We start from the raw sequence: 25,338 nt of genomic DNA, 5'->3' as shown, positions 1-25,338 counted from the left end.
CGTGAGCGTCTGTTTATCTGTCTGTACATTTGTGAGGGCATGAGCTCTCACCTGCTATTTCCATCAGCTCTCTCACAGAGCCTCTCTTCCTATGTCACAAGTTAGAACAGCACCGCACATTTCACCAGAGGTTTCTTAGGTTAAGTCCCTTGTCTGATGCTTTCCCATTCCTAATTAGTATTGTTTATTATTCACTTTGAAACAGGTGAATAGAGATTTCACTGAACTATTTGTCTCTCTCTTCACTTACAGACTAATGAATTAGCTACTATGGCATTTTACAATATTTCCCACACTTTTCTCAAACAGAGTTGGTCAACTGCCAATGGACGTGTTCCCTGGCCATGTCCCCCTGCAGGGGTCTATCGATGGATGGCTCCGCTCCTTGGCCATGGATTAGTGAAGACTCGATAGAAGTTTTCAGCCATGTCTACCAGCGAGATGACATGACCAATGTGACAGCTAAAATCTTGTCCAAAGTTGGGTGCCAGCTTCACATCCGGCCGCACCACCCCACGCATCAAAGACCATTTCTACCGCTCCTATATCGGACGCATAGAGAACCCGCTCTTCTCTGTACATGACAACCTCAGTCCAGTGGTAACGGTGGAGCAGAACTTCGACAGTCTGCTTATTCCTCCAGACCGTCCCAGTCGGGAAAAAAGGAGACAATTACTACCTGATCCACACACACACATGCTGCAGGCCCACACCTCCGCCCATCAGAAGGAGCTGGTGCGCTCAGGTCTGGACCACTTCCTGCTGGCTGGAGATGGGTTCAGACGAGATGAGATTAACTCCAACCACTATCCTGTCTTCCATCAGATGGAGGGAGTGCAGCTTTTCTCAAACGATGAGGTGAAAATGGTGTCCTTAATGAGGAAAAGGCCAAAAAAAAAAAAAGGTGTAGATGTTTGAATGGAGTACGTTTAGGTGTCAAAATGCTAATCTATTAAATTGTATAATTTAATAAACAATAAATAAATGAATAATAAAATATTAATAGGTTAATATTGGTAATTCTCAGATAATATGATCTTGTGAATTTTATGTATTGATATGTTCAAATTCCCTCTTTTTTTAATTTGAAATTTCAACGAATTCCTTTCAAAATAAAACATTCAAACCTTTTATTTTTTCATTTTTTTTTTCTGTTTTTTATTTTTATTTTTTTATTATTTAAAATCCCATGCTACGTGTACTGTGTTAACCTAACTGAGACTTGTAATAGCACTTATATATCATTGCTCTTTTTGTTGTTCTTGATTGCTTCCTCTGTCTTCATCTGTAAGCTGCTTTGGATAAAAGCGTCTGCTAAATGAATCAATGTTAAGTGTACATTTAAAATAAGTTAACTGCATTTATATATATTTTTTTATTCTAGTTGTGTTGTTGATTTGAAGATATTTTTTTCTTAAACTGAGATAGAAGAAAGTATTTAAGTATGAAAACTTCACCTTTCAAGCAGTCCTCTATAGTTCATACTGTACCTGCCAAAACCAGCTGGTCATTTAAAGCATCCAGTCTGTAATGAAGTACAATTGTCAAAGAAGTCATGCTGAAATCTTAACGTAATCTTTCTGAATGCAATTAAATATACACAGGGAAGGTAAGAAACCAATGATGTTCGCACTTCCTCTGTCTAGCTTTCCTCCATCTGTTTGTTTCTGTCTTGCAGATTTGGAGACACACATCCCTCCTTTGAGATTGAGGTGCGCTTCCAGGGTGATTGGTTGGAGGTGCTGGGCTGTGTGGTGATGGAGCAGGAACTGGTCTGCTCAGGTACGCCCATGCAAATAAACTCATATTGTGGTGAGTGGGGCGGGGCCGAGGGACGTGGGAACAAGGAGTGAGGCCAACGATTGGGAAATCAGCGACACCTGCGCCCCACCGCCGGTCTCGAGTCCCACGTAGGAGATGGAAGGATATATAACTGGAGCGACGCTAGTGAAGGACGAGAGAGGACCAGGCCTGGGCCTTATTTTATGTTTGGTTTTTATTTGAGCGCACCAGTCGTCCGTGAGGGGCTGGTGCGCTGTTTTGTTTATTTTTAATTATTAGAATGTTATTTGATTGTCCGCCGGTTCCCGCCTCCTTCTTCCCGATGATTAGGAAGTTTATCATTACACACACATAATGCTGTCTACTGTCTACTTAAGCAAAGAGCTGTTGACGCATAAATATCAAATGGAAAGTTGGGCAGAATGAAATTTTATGCAGATACACACAGAAATGATAGAGCAACCACCAATGGGAGTGCAGACAGGGCAGCTGTCATGATCTATACACAGTTTAAGACAGCAATCACGTAGAAACGACAATTAGCAAATAACAGACCATCGAGATGTCGACCTCCAGAGATTTAATTGCTGTCAGTGTAAACGTGCCATTAGGCAACACGCAGAGACATGGAACCTGGAATTACTGATCCTAAACATGAGCACAAGGGATGACGTCGTGACTGGACATACTGCACAACCGTAGAAACTTAGCCGTCACAATAAGTATATTTGCACTACTGTCTGTAGCCAAAACTGTTTTCAGTTATCTAAACATAAAAATGCTTTGGCAAATCATAATTGTGGCATAAAATGCTGAAACTAAACTACGAAAACGCAGTCATAATCATGAAATCAAAAGTCCAACTTTTGAGATAAAAAGGTAAAACTGACATACAAAGTCATGCCAAAATTATAATCATATTATGAATTAGTATCTTACCTTTTTATTTAATAATTTTGACTTTATCTCATAATTTAATAACTTATTATTTTATTTATTATTTTTTTATTTTTTTATTAAATCAATGCCGAAAAGTCATAATTACAAAATACAGGGTGATTTATGTTTTTTTTTTTTTTTTTTCGTCTCATCTCATAATTTCAAACTTTCTTAACATCTCTTAATTTTTTACTTTCCATTACATTTCCATTTTACAAAATTTTGAGATGATTGACATAATTTTTACATTTTGTAAATTGTCTTGTCATTTTGACTTAGTAATGTTTTATGTATTATATAATTTTGACTTTCTTTATGAAAATACATGTCAAATAGTTATGAATTACCAAAGCATTTTCCTTATGCAGCAGTAATGGGCTTCTGTACTTGTTAAAAAAGTACAGACCTGTGTCCCAAACAAATCATTAAAAAGGAATAACTTGTCTTTTGAATTTAGAGGCTGAACTATTTCTGTCACCAAATTATTTGATTGATTTGGGTGACTGATGTAGTCTTATGGTCTCCATTAAGTAAATTAGTAAAAAGATAAAGCAATGAAATTACATCAAGAACCTGTTATTGAACACTGCATGTCAAAGGAAGCACACAATCAATGGTGTTGCTCACCGTTGATTGCATCTGAGTCTGATTTTAGCTTGTTGCTGAACAACCAGTCATCAATATAATGTACTTATATACACTGTAGCATTTCCATCGACTCCAATCACCATCAGATGAGCTTGTCACAAGGCATTCTGGGCTTTCCATATCAGCAAAAGATGCATGAGATGCTACCATTGAGGTTTTTTGTTGTTTTCTAAATGAAATCCAAAATTTCAAAAGCAAATCCAAACAGCATACATTTCGCTGCTTGCTGTTAGGAACAGCCTTTACATAGTGATTGTGAGATGACTAAAATTGAAGATGCTTCGAATGTTTTCCAGCCGCCCTGTGCCTGGAGAGCAGTCTCTGGAGAGAATGGCGTTCTGCCTCTGCCAGTAGATGGCGGTATTGTGCAGTGCTGTGTGATGCAACCATCCTCATAAAGTGGATGGGATAGTCCCTCATGAGGAAGATCCAAGTGCTCCAGTAAAGGGGGAGGGGAAGGACATGCATGACTGCAGAGACATGGCTTTCCTCCCTGGGGATGGACCTGTATGACCGGTCCTCCCTCTCAACCAGCCCTGTCGTCTCACTCCTCACTACCACTTAATACTTCAATCTCATCTGCTCTCTTCATCGATCCTGTCTGTGTTAAACAGCACATCGTCCCCCGCTCTCTGCACCACAGACATGTGCAACATGCAACGGCCAATTAACAACTGTGCCACTCAACAGCCAGTGATCACTTTTTTCTCACTGCAGTTTCACACTCTACATTTGACTTAATGTTTTGCCTGATATTTACAATTAAGGTCCGTCTTTATTCTGACAAGAAGTTTATGCATCTGCTATGCAAATCTGGCTTTTTTTTTTTTTTTTTTTTTTTACAGTACATTTTTATTTTATTTACAATAAAGACATTTATGATTTAACAAAATATTAATTTCAAATAAATGCTTCAGATTCTTTTGAACTTTATATTCATCAAACAAACCAAAAAAAAAAAAAAAAAAACACACAAATAAAGAAAAAAATCATGGTTTCCACAAGAATATTAATCAGTGCAACAGTTTTCAAAACTGATGATAATAAAAAAAGTTTCTTGAGAAGCCAATCAGTATAATAGAATGATTTCTGAAGATCATGTGACACTGAAGTACTGTGACTGCAATAATGATGCTGAAAATACAGCTGCGCATCACAGGAATACATTACACTTTACAATATAATATAATATAATATATAAATATATATATATATATATATATATATATAAATATATATATATATATATATATATATATATATATACACACACACCCCCGGTTACTGTTGTTTGCTCATACGCAGATATAAATCAATATTCCATGACAGTGGATATTCAGAATAAGGTGTTTACATGATCCAAAATTCAGATTTATGGAGGCATGTTTTGGATCTTTTATTCATATTTATTGTAATATGAATGTTGCTAAAAGGGATATTTGTGATTGGATTATGCATGCATAATCAGAATAAGGCCAAATTACAGTTTAGTGTTCTGATTTATGTAAATGAAGTCGGTGTATTCAGTAGGTGATCCCTCCCCAACAAAGAATGTTTTTCTGCATTTTATCTTTAGTTCCTCTTGTGTGTTCTGCCATTTTGAATCCATCAATAATTGAAAGCTGAAGGCAAGTACTTAAGAGCACCTCTCTCTCTCTCTCTCTCTCTCTCTCACTTTATTGTTCATTCTCCATTCTACCCTTACCATCATCTCTCTCTCTTTGAAACCACTCGTGGTCAAGCGCATCTCTTCCGTTGTGCTAGAAGGCTACAGCTCCCCAGCATTGTTTTGGTAGAAAAATAGTGTTTCTTGTAAAGAGCTTTCTATTTCTGGTCCTCACATCTTCGTACACAGGTTTTATTAGATTCATATGATTCATAGAGGTCAGTCAGTGCAATTATAGACCAAATATAGTGTTTTACAGAGAGTTGTATACCACTTTTCATTAAAATTAGAGTCTAGTATGATTACACCAGTAATCCTGCTTTGATTGGACTTTAGTAGAAAGTTTGTGTCTTTTGCAGTGCTGTGCCTGACAGGAGTACAGATTACTGACTGTGCGTCTCTGCTCCTTTTCTGTCTGGTTGTACTAAATCACTGCTTTATCCCTGTTTACACCCTCTCGAGTGGCAATGCGTATTCACAACTGGGTAAACAAAGCCCTCGTGTCTCCAGACAGCTGTCAGCAGGCCTTGCTCCCATCCTCGAGGCTTTGCTGCTCAGATGAATGTGCTCATGGGTGTCATTCTGGCAGTGTTTAGGCAAAGCGTGCCTTCCTGTCTGGGTTACGGGGCTTGTTTAATCAAAGTTTTCACCGTAATGTAGAAGCTGCATTACCCACAAACATTTGACAAATCCACACAATTTGTGTCAAATAAAATGTCTTATTAACTAAATATCTGTCAGGACCTGCTGCTAGTGTCTAAGGACTAAGTACAGTAGCCACAGATGATGGATGGTAATGGTACTATAGATGAACCATAGTAGTTAGGTCGTTTTATGCTGGAGCTCAAATTTAAGACATGTAGTCAATTATTAATATCAGTTATTAATATCAATACAAATATATTCATATCAATACAAATAGATGTCTTTAAAGCTTTCGGGGTGTCAGTCTATCCACATTATTTACCATTTAGGTACTAATATGTACATTTTAGGTATGCTATAGGTATACATTTTTAGGTAAAAATGCTTCAGAGATGGAATGACTTGCAACATTTTAATGGAAGATTACAAACACAAACATATTTGGAATAAGATTGGAGTCTGATTGCATATGCACATCTAATTTACACTTGGCCATGTAAATATGTCCCTGCAATACTGATATTAATTTGATCCCTGTTCCCATGGTATATGTAAATGTTAGCGTCTGCGATGACGCTAATACTAACAGCGGAATTTTGTTCATTTTACCCCACGTTACAACTAAAATTTTGCTTACTTCATCCATGTCTTATTTGTGATTGTTCCCTCATGTGTGGTTTGGGGGAAAAGTTACCCGAAAAACAAATGTTACCCGAACAACCAGGCACATTTACATTTGATCTAGCTGCATCTTCAGAAAGTGATTTGAGTGATTTAGTTAATATCGAATGCACATTGGAAGACGTTTACATTTGGTCTTTTCATTATTGGATAGCTATCAGAACAGTAAAAATGCAGCATAATAACCAAGTGTAACTTTTCTCATTCCCCCCGGCGAAGTTATGAATTGACGTAAACAACAGTGACATTCAGCACTGTCAGTTTTGTTGAAAAAGAAAGAGAAACCAGTTTTTTCCCCCTTAACTGCTGGTGTCTCAGAGTTTTTCCACAACTGCTGACAAAGTGACCCTCCTCTGCATCAACTGTCGTCATACGTACGCAAACACAAACTCACTCTCACTCAGTTTCCTCTTTGACTTCTCTCAATGTCCCAGCCCTCTCCTTCCCTGCTTCCTCATCGGACTGCAGGGATTTTGTCAAATCCTCTATGCTGTTCTCCTTCACTCCCCCCTCCATTCTCATTTTCACTCTTCCAACTCTCTCTTTCTGTCTTTCTTCACTGCGGCAGAGCAGTGTGGCTCCGTTGCTATGGCAACTTCTCATTCAGTCTTCTCGCACCCCCCTTATTTCACACACCCATCCACACTCACACATTCCCTCTTTTCTTCAGAGCGGTAGGACAATAAAAATCTGCCAGCAAGACAGCATTAAATGTGTGGTGGCCACTGGGGGTATGGGGACAAATGAGACCAGGAGGAGGAAAAACAGGAACGGGACATCCTGGGAGGTTGAAGAGTTATTTATTCGCCTCTGAGTGTGACCGCCATATGCTAAGCGTGGCATAAGTGTGCCTGAGGTGGTGTGTTTGGTTTAGGGGCGGAGCTTCACTAATGAAAGGGGAGGAGGGGTAACAGTGCGGCACCGGTTTGTTGGTAGATCCACTTAGTTATTCATTAGAGCGTGACGTGTAATCCCCGGACACATCAATTCTGAAGCCGGCCCAGGACAGAGCCCTGTGGGACCTCGCCAGGACTGTCCGCAACATATGGGACCCAGTGTTAATGACTGCACGCGTCAGCGGCATGGTTGAGGTTTAGTCACGCCCCAGAGGGCGGGGGGCCTGGGGAATGTGATTAAAGCCGTGTTTGGTGACAATTAACGGCCCTTCAAGTCACACGCCCTGGGGCCTCTGGGACGGCAGGAGAGCGGGGGCCGGCTGGTAGGTGGGGAAAGTACCAGCTGAGCTCTCTTTCTGGTTCAGGTGGCGCTTTCAATCTTAGAGTTAATCCTTAATACGCCCGCCCTCCCGCACTGAATAAATCATGCGCCAGTTGTGACCGGCTTTGCTTTAAAGCTCTCTCTTTTATACGCACATGTTTCTTTGGCCTCATTACAGGGCTTCTGTCAGGATATTTCATTTTTGACAAGCTGGCAGATTTTTAATCAGTCAGCCTTCCTTCAGTCAGACAGACTCTGCTTCCTCTATTATATCCATCATCCTTTGTCTTTCTCAGTTGCAGTGTATTTTAGTGCTTTATTGGCCTGATAAACAATGTTCCTTTTGTATTACAAAATCAGTAGCAAGTTAAACAAAGTATAGAATGTACAACAGGGAAAAATAAATGAGTGAATCTCACAAAGAAATGTTCAGGTCATATTTCATCCCAAAAAAGAAGAAAATATTAAACGGAAAAGGAAATTTAGGAAGATTTTTTTTTTTTGCAGTGCAATTAAGCTTTTTTATTTTTATTTTTATTTTAGAAATCTCTTTTAAATCATTTTTATATATCAGAAACCATCCTGTCTGAGGATTGATTTGTCTGTCTTTCTGTCTGTCTATTTGCACTGTAATAAAAAAGTGACATTTACGGTAAAATACAGACAGCTGTTGGTTGCCAGACCTTCACTATAAAAAAAACAAAAAAACATGTAACAACATTTTAGGTTTTGCAGACTTAAATTCACAACAACAACAACAACATTGAACCATAGTTATACTCTTATAACCATCCATTTCTGGGTTATTTGGCAACCCATCACTGGTATCCCATTTTCAGTGTTTTTTTTTTTTTTTTTTGACATAGTGCTTGATCTAATTTAAATAATAAAAATGCAGCAAGAGCAGCAGAAAGTGGGAATCTCTGGGAAGAACACTGCTATCAGTACAGTTCCAGTTCATTTAATGAAATAATCATGGCTTATCTTATATTCATGTTTGAAAAGTAACATCAAAAACAGCTTTACCTTGTCTTTCAGACATTTAGGTTTCAACCCGTCAAATGCATAGTGCGACCACAGCTGCAACAATGGTGCACTAGATCAATGGTCTTGTATTTGTTTGGTAGGACATAAAACTTCCATGGTGATGCTGACACTTTGTAGAAGGCTAGCATTCCAAGCAGATGTTATCTGCAATGCATATTTAAATAAAAAAGGAAAATGTGAGATTATAGACATTTTCCGAGTTATACAGTAATAATTTGATAGGAATAAAATATTAGAGCCAGACAGTAAGGGAGTACATTTACTTGGGTACAGTACTTAAGTACAATTTTCAGGGATCTGTACTTTACTCGAGTATCATTTTTAGGGAGTACTCATGACTTTACTCAAGTACATTTGAGAGAAAAATATCGCTCCGTTACATTTGTATCCATAACCATAATACCCATTACTAGAAAAATCTCGGAAACCCTCAATTTGTTGTTTCCCTCTCAAACGTGATTGGATTGTGTGCTGGCGCCACTGATTGGGACAGCCTATCAGCAATCACCTTCAGCTTTCTGCCAAAGACTTCATGACATTTGATTGAACTGAAGTACAGTACTATCACACACACACAACTGCACACGGCGCAGGTGCACTCAGGGCCTGTCCAAATCCACTTTTGCTATTTTAACGACAGAAAAATGGTCCATGCACAGGGGAGCATTTTTGGAATGGGTTGTCCCTGTTCTCTTAATAAGTAATGGGCGTAACGTTCATCTCCCATTCCCTTTAATAGCTAGATGTGCTCCCGTCATGGCGGATCGTTATTTACATGGCTGAATTTGTTGGCGGAAAAATTTAACGCTTCTCAATCAAAGAAACCAATCTGCTCGTGCACGAAGTTAAAGGGACATGCAGGAATCCACCAAAGCTTCCAGAGGTGAAGAAGGCGTGGGATGAAGTAGCAGTGCATGCTTTCAAATAGCTCCGCACGATGAGTCAGTTAATATATGTGTGTCTGTATCGGCACAATTGTTCAATTAATTAGCCAATTTCATTTATCATTAAAAATAGGTAGCCTACTTCTAATACACGCAATGACTATCCATCATTACATTTTTATATTTATGTAGCCTACACAATTATATTCTTTTAAACTGTAATCCTTTTGTTTTTAATATTTGGCATGTTTGTGTGATGCTCATCCCTGTGTGTAATAAGCAAAGTCAACACGCACTGTGGATCCTCCAAGAGGCACATTTTCTACTAACGCACTCTTTAAATAACACAAAAATATTGCGCCATTTACTTTAGACCAGGTTTGAGTTGGTCTGTGGCGCAGTCTATTTTCAGCTCCTTAAAATAGCAATGCACCAGTAATGCGCCTAAACACACCTCTTTTTTTAAGACCAGCACGTACATGGGCACACAAATTAGGGCAAATGCTTTTGCTAATTAAACGACGTGGTGCTGGACGGGAAAATGCGAACGGCGCCGGACTGAAACTAACAAACACACTTGCGCTGGGTGTATGATAGGGCCCATAGATTGTGTGTGTGAAAATGGTTTTCTTCAGCTGAAAGTATTTTCTCCTGCCTTTGCCTGTATGTCAGTGTGAGAGAAAGGGGCTTAATACTTCTATGCTGCATGTATAACACAGTAAAGTTCAGAGGTGTGTCAGAACATTGCTATATTCCCTTCTTGGCTAGTTTACTGTAGGTTTATTGATTTGATTGATGAAAAAAAAACTCACATGTAAACACAATTGTTAGCTGAATTTTCATTTATGATATTACACATTAATGTAAGCTGAGCATTTGATTTGATGTTCTTGGGTATGCTGTGTGTTTAACACAGGTTCAAATGTGGATGCAAAAAATCCATTAAAACTCTAGCTGAGATTTGTCAGAGCGTTGCCATTGTGCCATTGCCTTGTAGGCAAGTGAGAAATGTTAAATAAAGCAACATGGTAAAAAGATGAAAATGACTTGATTTTACTTTCAATTCCTTTTACATTCTCCAAGGTATTAACATTAATTTTTTTCATAACTATGTAGGACGTTTCTGTAAATAAATGTAAGCACTGTGGCAGTAGTAATACACTATTTAGAAAATTTACACTTGATACTCAAGTATTTTTAAAAATAAGTACTTCAGTACTTTTACTTAAGTAGACATCAGACTGTAGTACTTTTACTTGTACTTGAGTAAAATTTAGCAAGGGGTATCTGTACTTTTACTCAAGTAATGAAGCTGTGTACTCTCTCTTCCTCTATACAATATAATAGATACCTTGATTTTCAAGGTTTCAGTTTCAAAGTTTCTCGTCAGTCAGGTTTTCTTTCAGGACAGAGTACAAAATGACAGCTGAAAAATGTATCCAGTTTTAATTGGTTTTGTAATGTTTCGGTGTGTTTTTGCTCCCTGTGACCCGGTTTCTGTTAATTTTATTCCAGGTGTGTCTCGTTCTTCCCTAATTATCCTGTGTTTAAAAGACCTATTCCACTAAGTTCATGTTTGCTGGATCTACTTGTTGCTATGTGTGTTTCCTGCTATTACCTCTGTTGGATGTATCCTGTTTCTGGACTCCATTAAAGTGGAAGTTTGTTTTGTATATTCCACGTCTCTTCATTCCTCTATACACAGAGTGTTACAGAAGACCCCACCTACACAGTTACCTCCGTTTGGACCCTCTGTTTTGTTTCCGTCGTCCGGACCGAATTTAGCCGCCTTTGTGGAGTAGACACTGGTGAGAAATGGATCTCTGTTCCCCACCGGTGCCAAGGAGTTTATCGCCAGTGCCACTTCTGACCCAGAGCGCAGCCCACCATCTCCCCATAGTACGGAGCATCAACCTGAGCCCACCAATGATGGAGAGACGATTCCCAGTGTAATCTGCCAGACCAGCTACAGGGTCCACCACGAGGGAGCAAGCTGTGGATGGTATGAGCGACAGAGTGGAGCTCCGCCCCTGCACCGTGGCTGAGGGTGAGCTGATTATACAGCTGGGACTGCTGGACCTTGAGGGGGATCTAATAGACTGGGAGTCTGATCTGGAGATTGAACTGCCCCCTCTCCTCTCTCCATCATCCCCACTGGTCCCATCCGGCTCTCCTTCATCCTTGGCTCCCTTGTCCAGCCCTGAGGGGGCTTCTGATCCTCTAGTGCCCGCTCCTCCAAAGTGCCCTCCAGTGCCCACTCCCAACCACTTCTCCACTGCTGTCATCTGACTGCCACTCTGCTTGCCCTCAGCCCAACATCATTATGGTGCAAGCCCCGCAGGACTGCCATCCTTCAGCGTCGCTGTGGTCAGAGGATCCCTTACCTCCACCTCCAGCCTCTGAGGCCCAGACTCCACCTTGGCCCGTAATCCCAGTGGCTCCACCTTGGCTCCTAGCTCCCTCGCATTTATACTCACCCTTCGATATATCAGCTCCACCAGGCTCCGTCGTCCCTCCTGCTATGCTTTGGTCGGGCGTCAATCCGCCATCGCCTCTGGACTCCTCTCCTCTGGTTGAGCCTCATCGTTCCATCCCTCTGGCTCCATTGGGCTCCTTCTTCCTGCCAGCTCCACTTTGGTCCTCAGTTGCTCTGGCTCTGCCTCTGGTCTCCGGATTTCTGCCTCGGTCGCCAGAGACTTCGGCTCCACCCTGTCCCCCGGATCCTCGGCATCCCCCTGGCTTCCCACCCAGTTCCCCCACTCTGTTGTTCTACAGTGCGAGGATGCACCTCCCGGGAGGGTTGAGTAATGTTACACCCCTGGACTGTTTCTGTGTGTGTTTTTGCTCCCTGTGACCCAGTTTCCGTCTCCCATTGATTTTATTTATTTGATTCCAGGTGTGTCTCGTTCTTCCCTAATTATCCTTTGTTTAAAAGTCTTAGTCCATTCAATTCATGTTTGTCGTGTCTACTTGTTGCTATATGTGTTTCCTGCTATTACACTGTTTTTGGACTCCATTAAAGGTTGTTTTTGTGTATTCCACATCTCCTCATTACTCTCTACACAGAATGTGACAGGTACAGATTTTCCAACATTGGGTAACACTGACCCAGGTCTGGGTAGGTACGTGAGGGGGATCATCATTTGTATTGACAGTAGAATCACCCAGCAGAAAAAAATATCCAGCAACTGGGTAAAATATACGAAAAATAACCTAATTTAATGATCCAACAAGCTGAACACAGCATTTTTTTAGTCTATCTGTCTGTCTGTCTATCTATAACCTGTATTTCTCTATTTCCGTCAGTTTATATGTCTTTTTTATCATTCTATGATTCTGTCTATCTTACATTCGTACATAACCCCATTGCTTTCTGTTCCTCCAGAAAGCCAAACACACATACTCAGTCACAGTTGCCTCCTTCATGTCTGGTCTCTTGGGTTTGCACTGTTAGTGCAAACATTTGCTTGTGCACTGTTCCATTTCAGCCATCACACCCGAGAGAGGGGGACAAATAGCCCTGGATGCTTTAGCAGATAGAGTCATCGAAAGGACAGAAAGGGAAACAAGGAACAAAGGAAAAATGAGTGAATGAGATCTTATCTATGTTTCCCCTAGTTGTGTTCTGTATGTCTCTGGCCTATTTACTGAAATTAAGGGTTTGCCATAGCGCCTAAGGCTTGCATTGAGTAATGAGGACTAAATTACATCCCATTTAGACAAGCTCCCACCGCTACTAGTGATATGTAGCATGTTCAGTTTCAGCCGGGATAATCAAGTTCATCTTACTCAGGCCGGTTGTGTGGATATGTGTTATGTAATATGCATGTGGCTGTTTTGTATGCAACAGCTTATGGTCATAGGAAGCAAATCATTCAGCTAAAATATTTGGGTTTTACATATATCAAATAACACACTCTTATCATTGTACTTTGGAAGTGCCTTATTTTTGGACAAGTCAATTTTTTTATTTTATTTTTTTATCTTTAAATCAGCAGATATATGTGTCTCTGCAATTTTCTGCATTTCATAGTTTTTGGCAACCTATGCTCATTAGAAAAATGTAAATTTACCAGAATTTTTGCAAAAACCTATACATAAAATTCACTGCAGTTTCAAGCTGAAATGAACACTAGACTTGAAGCAAACTAAAATGGTATGGTTGCTTCAGCATTTTTATCTCATGTTTGCTTTTGTTTACAATGAGTTAAGTTTAGAGCAGTCGGAACATTATGTCAAGTATTTTTTTGCATCACTCACTGGACATTTCACTTTTTAATTGTATCCAAAACGTGCAAGAAACGTCATAATATCATTTTGCAGAAAAGTCAACCTGGATTGGTTTTTGGAAATGTACATACAGTAGAAATACAACAGCAGTGTTTTGAGAACCATTGTACATGAAAATGGGGTTAGCTTTGTGTACTATGGTATTACCATCTGATTTCCTGCTAAAAAAACAACCCCTAAGGGAATAAATGCTGCTTTAAACTGGTTTAGCTGGTCTACAAACCTAGACAAACAGTTTTTAGCCTACCATGATGTATCAGAGATAGTGGCAGCTTTTATTCCATGTTATGACGTCCACTGAGTAAAACAAATAAGGAAAAAGGAAAGCATTAATCAGTTGTTGACTGAATGGAGAAAGACCTGTATGGAAGTAAAATGATGCCATATGTCTTTGAAACAAAAAATAAAAAGCATGTTGAATATCACTAACTGAAAAAAATTGAATTTCAGAATTAAAAATGTAATTTATGTTCCCCTTCCCCTTCTAGAATTCACGTCCAAAATGTTGTCCATTTATTTCACTTTCCAAATTTGCTTCCTCAAGGAATAGCAGTAGAGCACTGATGCATGATCTCCAGCTGCTGTCAGTCACTCACCAGCAGGTGGCGCAAGCGGCTGTTGATGAAGAAAATAGGTGGCTTAAGTCATTTATTTAAAAAAAAACTGAGTTGCAGAAATGGAGCACGCACTAAGTAGTTTTGATTATCGGGGCAATAATGTGGAAAGCTGACTGTGTGTATGTTTAAATCAACATCTTAACCTGTTTCCCGTTGCCTACATGTATGCAGCTTTCTCTACCATAAAGGAGATTGCAATGCAGTTTAACCCAATGCTGAAGTACAGAACTAACATTACATCTAAGGAAGGCATATATTGGGACAGCAAAGACACAATCAGCTTTTCCACATTCCCCGATAATTAAAAAACTACTTAGTGCTTGCTCCATTTCTGCAGATCAGTTTTTGTAAATAAATGACTTAATCCACCTGTTGCTTTGGTCTCAATCAACAGCTGCTTGCACCACCTGCTGGTGAGTGACTGACAGCAGCTGGAAATCATGCATCAGTGCTCTACTGCTATTCCTGCAGCTCCCAGATGTTAAATGGGGAATTATCTGCCGAATTTTAACCACTGAAATATTTTTAATGTAAATATTCACAGATTAAATGAACAACTATGTTAAATTTCAAGACCTAAAAAATGCAAGCCGTGGAAATACAAGGCATTAAAATGCAAGCACTGTTAATGCGATGCATTATTTTTTTTTTCAGTTAGAGCTATTCAACATGTTTTTTTTTTTTTCAAAGACATAAGTCATAATTTTACATCCATAATTACTGGGGATCCCCTCAAGTCACACTCCAGGATTTCCGAATGAGGAGTAATGCGCCTCAGTGAACATAAATAAATAAATAGATAGATAAAACATGGATGATTTGTTCATATTTTTTTAGGTGATTGACAATAGATAAGGTAAATTTATATTTCATATTGAATTCAGAAATGTGCTGTGATAAGTGTCTCATTAATTAATTTAATTTTTTCATTTTTTTTTCGAACTTATATTTTGAACTCCATTGCCTTTCATAATATGGACGAGAAGTTGAAACGTTTATCGAAAATCTTCTTTTGTGTTCTGCTGAAGAAAGATGAGTAAGGATGAGTAAACTATTTATCAGAATAATAATTATTTTTTAGGGTGAACTATCCCTTTAAGCAGTTTTATGTATTCGAGACATATCAACCTTGTAATTTGAAGAGTCAAAGTAGCAATCTGCATGAATCTACATTGCATAATTTCTAGCATCTTGTTAGTGTCAAACCGTGTATTGCTTCCCTGCACGGTTGCTATGCATGTCTTCACATCTGAACTCTGTGCACTAAGTTTGAGTGGGTGTGTGTGGGAGCTGCACATGTTAGCACAGTGAATACACAGCTACGGCTCAGTCTGACTCAGCAGTCATTGGGGCCAATACTGCTTGAATGACAAACAGGTGTGCTAACAACTGGCACACGTCCCACCTGAGGCTGTCTTCAACCTCAGGACTGATCAGCAGCACTCTTGGGGAAGAGAGGGCCTTTCAGAAAGAAAGCTATTGTCACTGATGCTTACAAGGAACATGGATTTTCTATTCTTTATTTTACAGTACGTGTACTAACATGTACTTATAGTGTACTTACAGTGTATTTATCTAAGAAAGTTCTGGTAAAACAAGGTAACTACATGGGGTAGGGTTAGGTTTAGGGGTAGGTTCAGGGTTAGTACCTAGTTATTACATAGTTATTGTAATTACTATAATAAGTACATAGTATCTACATGAGGAACAGAACTGGAAAATAAAGTGCTACCAAATATTGTGTAATGTATTAAGAATAATATGCCTTAGAGGAGACCTAGTATGCTTAGTTTTACAAGATAATATAAGTCTCAGGTGTCCACAGAATTTGTCTTAAGTTTCAGCTCAAAATACCCAAAAGATTATTTATTATATAATTAAGAAAATTCCTATTTTGAGTGGAAGCAGACACCCTGTTCAGTATTCTACTGTAGCTTCCAGCTTTCTTGTGTGAAGTTTAATCTGGGATTTAGTTATTATTATTATTTATTTTTTTTTAATAGAAATAAAGCTTTGCTGTTTACAGCTTCATTAATTGTGTATTTTCAATGCATTGTGTCTTTGGTTTTAAAAACATGTAGTCACTTAGAAAATGCTTTTATCCGGAGCATCATGGTTACATTAGTTACTGGAACAAGCTCTCTGAAGCAACCCTGGGTTAAGTGCCTTGCTGTTGCTTTGTGTGGATCAAGCCAGCAACCTTCTGATTAGAGAAACCACTAGGTTACGGCTGCCATGACACCTCAGGATGTAAGGCAGCCACTGCTGCATGCCTGTGGTTAGAGAAACAGCTCATTGCTAATGTAGATGCCCTGTCTTTATGAATATCCATGTGATAATTAGTCGCAACATGTAATTGCATCATTTTGTGTTTCATGTCACTGGGGCATTGCAGAAACCACAAGGTTTTTTATTTTTTCTGAGTGATGCCAAGCGGAAAGGTTTTTGGAAAAGCATCTGAGATCTTAAGTGTGTATGTTCACGTGAGCTTTTAACTCTATGAACTAGAGTACATTCTGAATGCTTTTCCATTTTTGATTAGGACACTCTTTGAGGTTTTGTATTTTCAATGCAACATCAGGATGAACATAACATGCTTCGAACATCTCTGCTAAATCTTGTAGAATTGTGAATAGTGTGAACAGAGACAGTATCCACAGCATCTACTGTGCCAAATGTCCCATTTAAATCCATTTTGTGTTCCCATTTGCTTCTGGACCCACTGCTTGCTGCTTGCAGTGACATTATTGTATTGGTTGATGGAGAATTTGTAAGCTCACTCTTTGGGAACAATGAATAATGTATGAATTAGATAGATATATATGACTATGTAGGCATTTGTTGATTCTGTAAACAATGTGCTCAGTGTCTGATTGTCTACTTGATATCACTGTTTCACTCTCGCCCTGCTATATAATTATAACACCCATCGATCCAGTTATTTGGCTTTGCTGCATATTTATGAGCCGGGATTGTTTGAACTAACGGAAGACTGAACAAATCAATCATTTCCATCTCACTGCAATTTCTTCGATTACTAGAGCAATATGCAAGGTTTGTATCATAGCAACAGTCCAAGTACAACCTTATGCTGGGATTTTTAGCCGTTTCCTCTATTGAACCACTCTTAATGAGAGCTGTTTAGATGAATTTGTTGCATCCTCTTTTTTAATGCTTCAGGGATGAGTGCAGACTCATTTGCTTGCTTAGTTAGGTGGGCTGACATGTTAATTCCCTTCACATCAGAACATCTCCATCTAATATTCATGCGACCAGGTGGTGACTTTGCATATTTAGTGTTTACGACATGCAATTTGAATTTATGGACAGACAGAAGTCCTTAACTTTATTATCAAAGACAATACCTACATACATTTCATCTTTTATGAAGAAATTGAATGTTAAGTCATATTGGTCACCCCCTTATTGATTTTATCTGCAGATTTATGTCCAGTGGTCATTATTGTGGCCAGATTCTTCTCGACATACAATGCAATATCAGTGGGTAATTAGGAATTCATTGTAGTTGTTGGAAATACATGCTAATGGAATGCTAAGATGCCCAACCAAGTGGAGTGAGAGTATACAGTTTGTATTCCTCAAGCCTGGAGATTTAATTAATGTACATAATGATTAAATGTGATCAGCAGTCTTGTAATTGTGGTCTTTTATCACCCTTGTGCCCCTTCCAACTTTTCAGACATAAAACAATGCTATTTAGAATAAAGGCCTAAATGAAATTAGAATAATCTCTTGATGTGCTGGAGATTTCCCTTAGCATGTATTATATGTGGATTGAGACCATACATTGTGTTCAGTGTATGGACCAGCTTTTAACAAGTAAAGCAAGGTAAATTAATCACAATTTGATGTGCTCAAATTCAGAACAGTCACTCATTTAAGTGAATTGTCATTTTCACATTTAGATTCAAAACATGATATTGGATATGGTTGTGTTTCTGAAAGAGATGATCCATTGTATGCAGCTTGTCACATGGCGTTTGCAGGAAATTTTCACCCAGTTGAGCAGAAAATGTCCTAGACTGTGACCTGGTTCACTGCTCAGTTTTGAGTTTGGAAACTCTTCAGTTGTATTTTTCTTTTCCTCTGGTATATGTATGTATGCCATACCGATTTCGTGAAATTCATTTAATTTGAAACAATATTTCTGGGAATATTTGGAGAAATGTAGCATTGCATCACTTGCTCTGCAATGGATCCTCTGCAGTGAACATGAGTCCAACCAGCTGATAACAACATCACAATAATCCACAAGTAATCCACATCACTCCAGTCCATCAATGAATGTCTTGTGAAGTGAAAAGCTGTGTGTTTGTAAGAAACACATCCATCATTAAGTCTACTATCCATAAAATAGCTTTCTCCAGTAAAAATGTAATCTGGTCTAAATCAGTAGAAAAATCTGAAAAAGATCAAACGCCATTTACAAGTCAAATCAGCTCTAAACAAATATGTGGGGGTGTTCTGCTGTGAGAGAAAGTGTTATTATGGACTCCTACTTTGGCCAAAGGCAATAGTTTTAAGTTAAAAGGCCTCATTGATGGATTTGTTTCTTACAAACACAGCTTTTGGCATCATAAAAAGTTAACTGAAGGACTGGAATTCTGTGTATTACTTGTGGACTGTTGTGATGTTTTTATCACCTGTTTGGACTCTCATTCTGACGGGACCCATTCATTGCAGAGCATCCATTGCTGAGCAAGTTATGCAATGCTACATTTCTCCAAATCTTTTCTGATGAAGAAACAAACCTATCTACATCTTGGATGAGCTGATGGAGAGTAAATGTTCAGAAATGTCAAATTTTCAGGTAAACTATTCCTTTAAGAACCACCTTTAACTTACCATTGTTGAAATTGCTTTTGAGTTTTGTAGCCTCTTTATGAAAAGTACCAGTTGCTGAAAAATAATCAATACAATACAATAAATGTGCTAAGTGATCAGCATCAATAACTCAACAAAGCTGTTGTCTAACATACTGGATACTCTATCCGTGCAAGTCCTCCTCATCTTACGCAATATATCGCAGCTTTAGCAGGAATTTTCACAGCTTAAAGTGAACCGTTGCTTAGGTCATGACCGAGACCGTGACCTAGTCTAAATTTGGCTGGTTCACTGCTCTTTTTCAGAGTTTGGAAGACAGAGACTAACTGTGGAGCTCCAAGACAGAAACGAGAATGAATATGTCACCGTGAGTGTTGGGCTTTCATGTCCCCAGGCATCTGCTGCAGTGGGACCAGAGAGCAATCATCCCTGCACAGCCAAGACACGCTAATTGAGATGTAATAAGCATGCAAAAATATCTGTTTATCGGTATGAGGTTTCGGTTGAGTCTCAGAGAGGTGCGACTGTTAATTTAGTGTATTAAAACCAAAGCCCTTCTATGACAGGTACCACACTTTATAATACCATGCCAGGTCATGTGAAGAATTAGCCACGTGTATCGACGCACTAATCATGTGCACAATGCCAAAAAAAAAACAACCTTTAATTTGGAGAGGATCAAATGCAAATGGCAACGGAGGAAGTTCTCCTGAAAGTGGAACTCAACATGGCTTAGTTTTTATCCAGCGTTTAGAGGAGGTTAAGCCACATTGTCAACCTCGCATGAATAATTAGCTGTACTTGTTGCGGTGGTTTATAAAAGGAACTTGGTTGTCATCGTCCTCTAAGTAGAGGACAAAATAAGCTTGGCACAACAAAAACGACTCTAGAGGACGGCAGAAAGAGATGGAGATAAATGAGGACGCTGTCATCCAAGATTTGAGCGCAGGGCAATGTTCGAGTTCAGAGAACTTCAGAGCAGATTAAACGCCGCTGGGCACCCAATGCTAATTGAGTCATTTGGTCATTTAACAGGTTAATTTATTGGATTATTCTAAGTTTAGTCCTAGTTGAAAAGACCAGGACAAGCAGAAAACAGCATTAAGCGAAGCGATACTAACACTGAATTACAGAACCATTGAATTAGTTATGTGCTGAAAGATTTTTAAAGATCTTAAAAACAAAACAAAAACAAAAAGTTTATTACTAAAGCACATTTAAAGAGTTGGTTGATCAGCTTTTTTCATAGTTTTTCCGCTGTTTCTGTTCTTGTCAAAATGGTCTAATGAGTTCCTGGTTCTCTGAAGCCCCTCCCTCAGAAATACACAATCTGTCTCTGATTGGTTACTGTGCCCAGTGTGTTTGTGATTCGCTAAGCACCTTGTGCACATTGTCTGGAAATGTCACGCCCCCTTACAATTACAAGTAGTTGTATGTTCCCAGGGGCGGGGTTAATGTAAACATTGTGGCTAGTTTGCTGGTCCCTACAATTCTTTCTTTTTTTTTTTTTTTTCGTAGTCCTTAAACAGCTATTTCTTTCAAGGACAATATATCCCTTTGCATTGAATTTTCAGCTTCATATACACTGTTTATGCTCTAACAGCAACATTATGCACTAACTAAAGTTATGGAAGTGAAATCATAATCAAACACCCCTTTGAAAACAACACGTTGTACTAAAGTGCTACAGTCAAGAAAAAAATAAAAATATATATAAAAAAAAAACGTAAATAGCAGATTGATATAGAATTAGCAAAGAACAAACTTATAAAGCATTATAAAACATGCAAATAAAAGCCCTATATATGCCCAAAACATATTGTCTTGCTATTAGACACATAAAACTGTTTTTAATCTAGATTTAAATGTGACCAGTGTGAAAGAAGACTTTCACACTGCAAGGTGTATATGGTTTACAACTGTTTCTACTTGTGTTTGTAACATTTGTGTTTATAACAATCCATAAGCCTGCTAAAATCCAGCCAGAATTCACAATCAAATTTCAGTCAGGTGTTTTCTATTCCCAAAACTATCCTAAAACTAACATTCTGCAACATCTAACCATTAAAATATTATTTTTTTTTTTTTGAAATATGTATTATTATTTAATCCCTATATTATTACTCTAATTAAATCAGTGTAATACTATTGAATTGCAAAGTATTTCATAATAAAAAATGAAAGATGAAAACACATAATCATTATCACGAGTGCATCAGATTATGATATAATTACAATGCAACTTTATAATTGCGCTAAGCAGTATCAGGTTCTCAGGCATTGATATCATTATTTAAAAACACATTTTCATATAATCACCAATGGCCGTGTGTGTACCTGCTGCTAATGCTTTGACGGTCACACTGAAGGCCTTCTTTTCATTCTAGTCGTAGGCGGTGATTTTTGTATTCTGTCTCACACATCACTGCTGCTTTCATTACACACGGGGCTGACCCTCAGACCGGGGAGATCCTGATGCTGCGTCCGTGGCCTCCAATCTCCTCTGGGCTTTTCCCATGACCGCATCTCCTCGGCAAATCTATGATACTCTAAGACACGGGAAAGGGACAACTTCCTATTATCATCTCTATTAATAAAACACTTGCTACAAAGTTATTTGTCCTCAATCATATGATTAGAGCATTCAATAATGCATGAAAGCGCCACCCCTTTTCTTCATCTCTGTTTTTCTGACCGGTGATTCTCCAGGTTGATTTGTCAGCTCTGTTATTGAGCACATATATAAAGATATAGTATACAGCACCCGACCTGTGTTAGTGGTGAAGATAAATCTGAATAAGCTAAAGATATGAAAAAGATATGCAGGATTTATTTGTATTTTTGGTCCCACTTTATATTAGGTGGCCTTTTAACTACTATGTACTTACATAAAAAAAAATAAGTACAATGTACTTATTGTGTTCATATTGTATTGTAAAACACTTGCTGCTATTGAGGTGGGATAGGGGTAAGGTTAGGGAGAGGGTTGGAGGTATGGGTAAGTTTAAGGGTGGGTTAAGGTGTAAAGTATGGGTCAACAGTGTAATTATAAACGTAATTACAGAAATTAAATACAGATGTAATTTCATTTAGTTTTTTTTTTTTAAATATAAGTACAATGTAAAAACATGTATGTACACAATAAGTACATTGTACTAAATAATTAATTAAAATATAAGTACATAGTAGTTAAGGCCAATTAATATAAAGTGGATCCGTATTTTTAATTTTTAAGAATAACACAATAAACATAATTTCTGAATTTATTTATTTACTTATTTAGTTTGTAACAAAATTTGAATCCGCTCTTGTTACACGTTAAATGTAGTTATACAACAGTAATGAAAGTAAATTATGCACAATTAAAAAAATAGCTAACTCTAAAACAAAACCTGACCCTTAACCTCCTGCAAGCAAATTTTGCCTTTTTTTTTTTTTTTTGCCGGTGTATTCCAGTAGTTGCATTGCAATGGTTGTTGGTGTTTTTGCCATAAAGTATAGCTATCATGGTACTATTTTGCCAGAATCCAAGTGATATTTTCCCAATTCCATCCATGTAAAATTTTAATTTCCAACAACTTTCAAACCCTTTCACTCTCGGGTAATATTTAACTGTCCATATATCGACACTAAGTAACAAAAGCACTTCATTATGAAGCCAGCCACAGTAGTTAATAACCTATAGTGTTAATATATGATAATGGTTCAGTAAGGAGCAGCGTGAGCAAATATTCCCCCTTCAAAATCCATTTTAATTTCACTATGCAAATGTAATTTTGTGTTCATAACAGAGTAAATGAGGCTCTCTGTCTCTGCTTGGACTGCATGTGTCTGTTTTCACCTAATGGTAATTTAAGTGACATACCTGATGATTAGGTTTTGTAATCTGTTTTTCTTTCTATCAGCGTGAAATTAATGGCTCTCAAAATCGGACTGCTTCACATGCCACGTTTTTACATCGCAATATCTTATACTTTTTGTGAAATGCTAAAACAATGGAGAGTATTAGCCAATTAGTTTACAGTTGCAACAACGAGAGGACAAGATTGGTGTATTTTTAGAGCGTTTTGGTTCAACATCTCCAAATTGAGACTCGTTCATTAGCAGGAGGGAGTCTTCATCTTTAAGTGCTCTCCTCCTCTGTTTGGTCTGTCTGACTCGGCAGCGGAAGATAAATAGTGTGGCTTGTTAGTCGGGTTAATGATTAAAAGCATTTGCACTGTGATTATTGAAGTGGAAAGAAGGATTAAAACAAACAGCTGTGTGAAAAAGTCAAAATACACCAGAGAGGATTAAAAAACACGGTCATCCGAGGGAGTCCGTCAGCTCAAATTAACTTTTCTTTTTCCAAACACAGATCGCAGGTAAAATGTCAAGTGTATATTTTATACCAGGAATGGAAATTAAAAAAAAAAAAAGGTAAAAATGGGTGACATTTTTTAGTCATCTAGCGAATGCTATTGAGTGCTATAGGAATGCAATTTTTTTTGGCCAACCACTTTGCCATGGGTTTAACGTAAAACCCCATGAAATAACTTTCTTTGCTTTGTTGACATTTTCATATTGAAGCGGGAAGTCTGGACACATCACTCATCAAAGGACACATCAAAGGGCTTGTTTATTTTATTTAAAAACCTTTCCATCATAGTCATGAATCTTAATTTCCCAATTGCTAATGCGAATCATGGTTTATTTGCTTTCTTTAAGAAGTAAATGAGCATATTAGGTGATTTCAAAGCTAACAGACATATACCATACCATACCAACTTTATTTGTTAAGCACTTGACAACAACCACAGTAGACCAAAGTGCTGTACAGAAAAATTTATATTCTATATATAATATATATAATATATAATATTCTAAAAGTGATTTTGATTTATCGTGGCTCTTTTACGCGACTTGAAGTCTGTGGAAATCTGTGTTATCCCAGTATGTTTGAAGTGGCATTTTCATTTGGAGTGAGCTATATTTAGCATTTCAGAGACGTGATCAAACTTGTTTTTCTCCAGTGAAAGACACAAAGTTTTCCACACTTTAGAATTTCACATCACTTTGACCATATTTACAGACCTTTCAAAGCACAGTATTGATTGCTTTTTTGTTCAACAAATATATGTTTTCAACATTAAAGAGCCACACAGATGGGAAATCAAAAATTATCTGTATTGCAGTGTATGATGTAGCTGTCCATCAGTGTAAACAATGTGCAAAGTAATTAAACCAAAAAGTACACGATTTATAAAGTTATTGGCTTCTAAAGTAAGGAGTCGACTCTGAATCGCTAAAACGAGTCGTTATAGATTTCTAATCTTTTGCCCATCTCTATGTATGTCACTAGGAGCACTTTGCATAATAACCACGCCCCCGCTCTGAACACGCTATTCAGATTCAAACTGAAGCGCGCGGCTTGAATTCACACACACAGAAGAAAAAGCAGCGAGACTGTTCAAGTTTTTTATTTTACTGTTTGATTTGCGATGAGAGGAATAAGACATAATTCACCCCAAACAGATGCTAACGCATAGTTTACCGTAGAGGTGTGTGCGGAACAACCAATCAAACCTGACTATGTTTGTTGACCAATCAGAACACAGTATGCTACCGAAAGGTGGGGTTTAAGGAAACTGAATCTTTTGAACAGCTTCGCGTGAACCGTTTGGGGATCTCTGAGAATTGAAGTAATTTTAAAATGATATTTTGACAAAATGACAATGTTTTTTAACCTTGGATGGATTTAAACCTAATGTACAATACTTATAAACAGTGATAGGAAGCTTAGAATTTTCATCTTACTGGCTCTTTAAGTATTTTTTGTGTTTAGTGTGTATATTTCCCATCTGCTACCTATCAATCTCAAATAATCATTCTTTCCATTATAACTTCAATTTCTCTTACATCAGTGTGTCTGTATAGGAAGTAAAGACTTGTGAGCATAGACGTTGCTTTCTAATAAAATACAGATTTGTGTTTAATGGGGGAATTATTATTATTTTTTTTTTGTGTGTGTGTGTGCGTCTTTGAGATAAAAGCTAGATTTTGTTTGTATATTTGATGCAGGTTGATTTTATCTTAT

The 25,338-nt window shown here is 38.0% G+C and overlaps 1 pseudogene; it reads left to right on the top strand.

The window, feature by feature from the left end:
• Positions 1-344: 344 nt before the first annotated feature.
• LOC113065899 (phenylalanine--tRNA ligase, mitochondrial-like) overlaps positions 345-25,338 on the top strand; it is a 103,789-nt pseudogene continuing 78,795 nt past the window's right edge.

The sequence above is a fragment of the Carassius auratus genome, chromosome 49 (genome assembly GCF_003368295.1).
Source record: "Carassius auratus strain Wakin chromosome 49, ASM336829v1, whole genome shotgun sequence".
Taxonomy (NCBI): domain Eukaryota; kingdom Metazoa; phylum Chordata; class Actinopteri; order Cypriniformes; family Cyprinidae; genus Carassius; species Carassius auratus.
The sequence above is the reverse complement of the archived record's forward strand: the minus strand, read 5'-3'. Positions and strand labels throughout refer to the sequence as shown.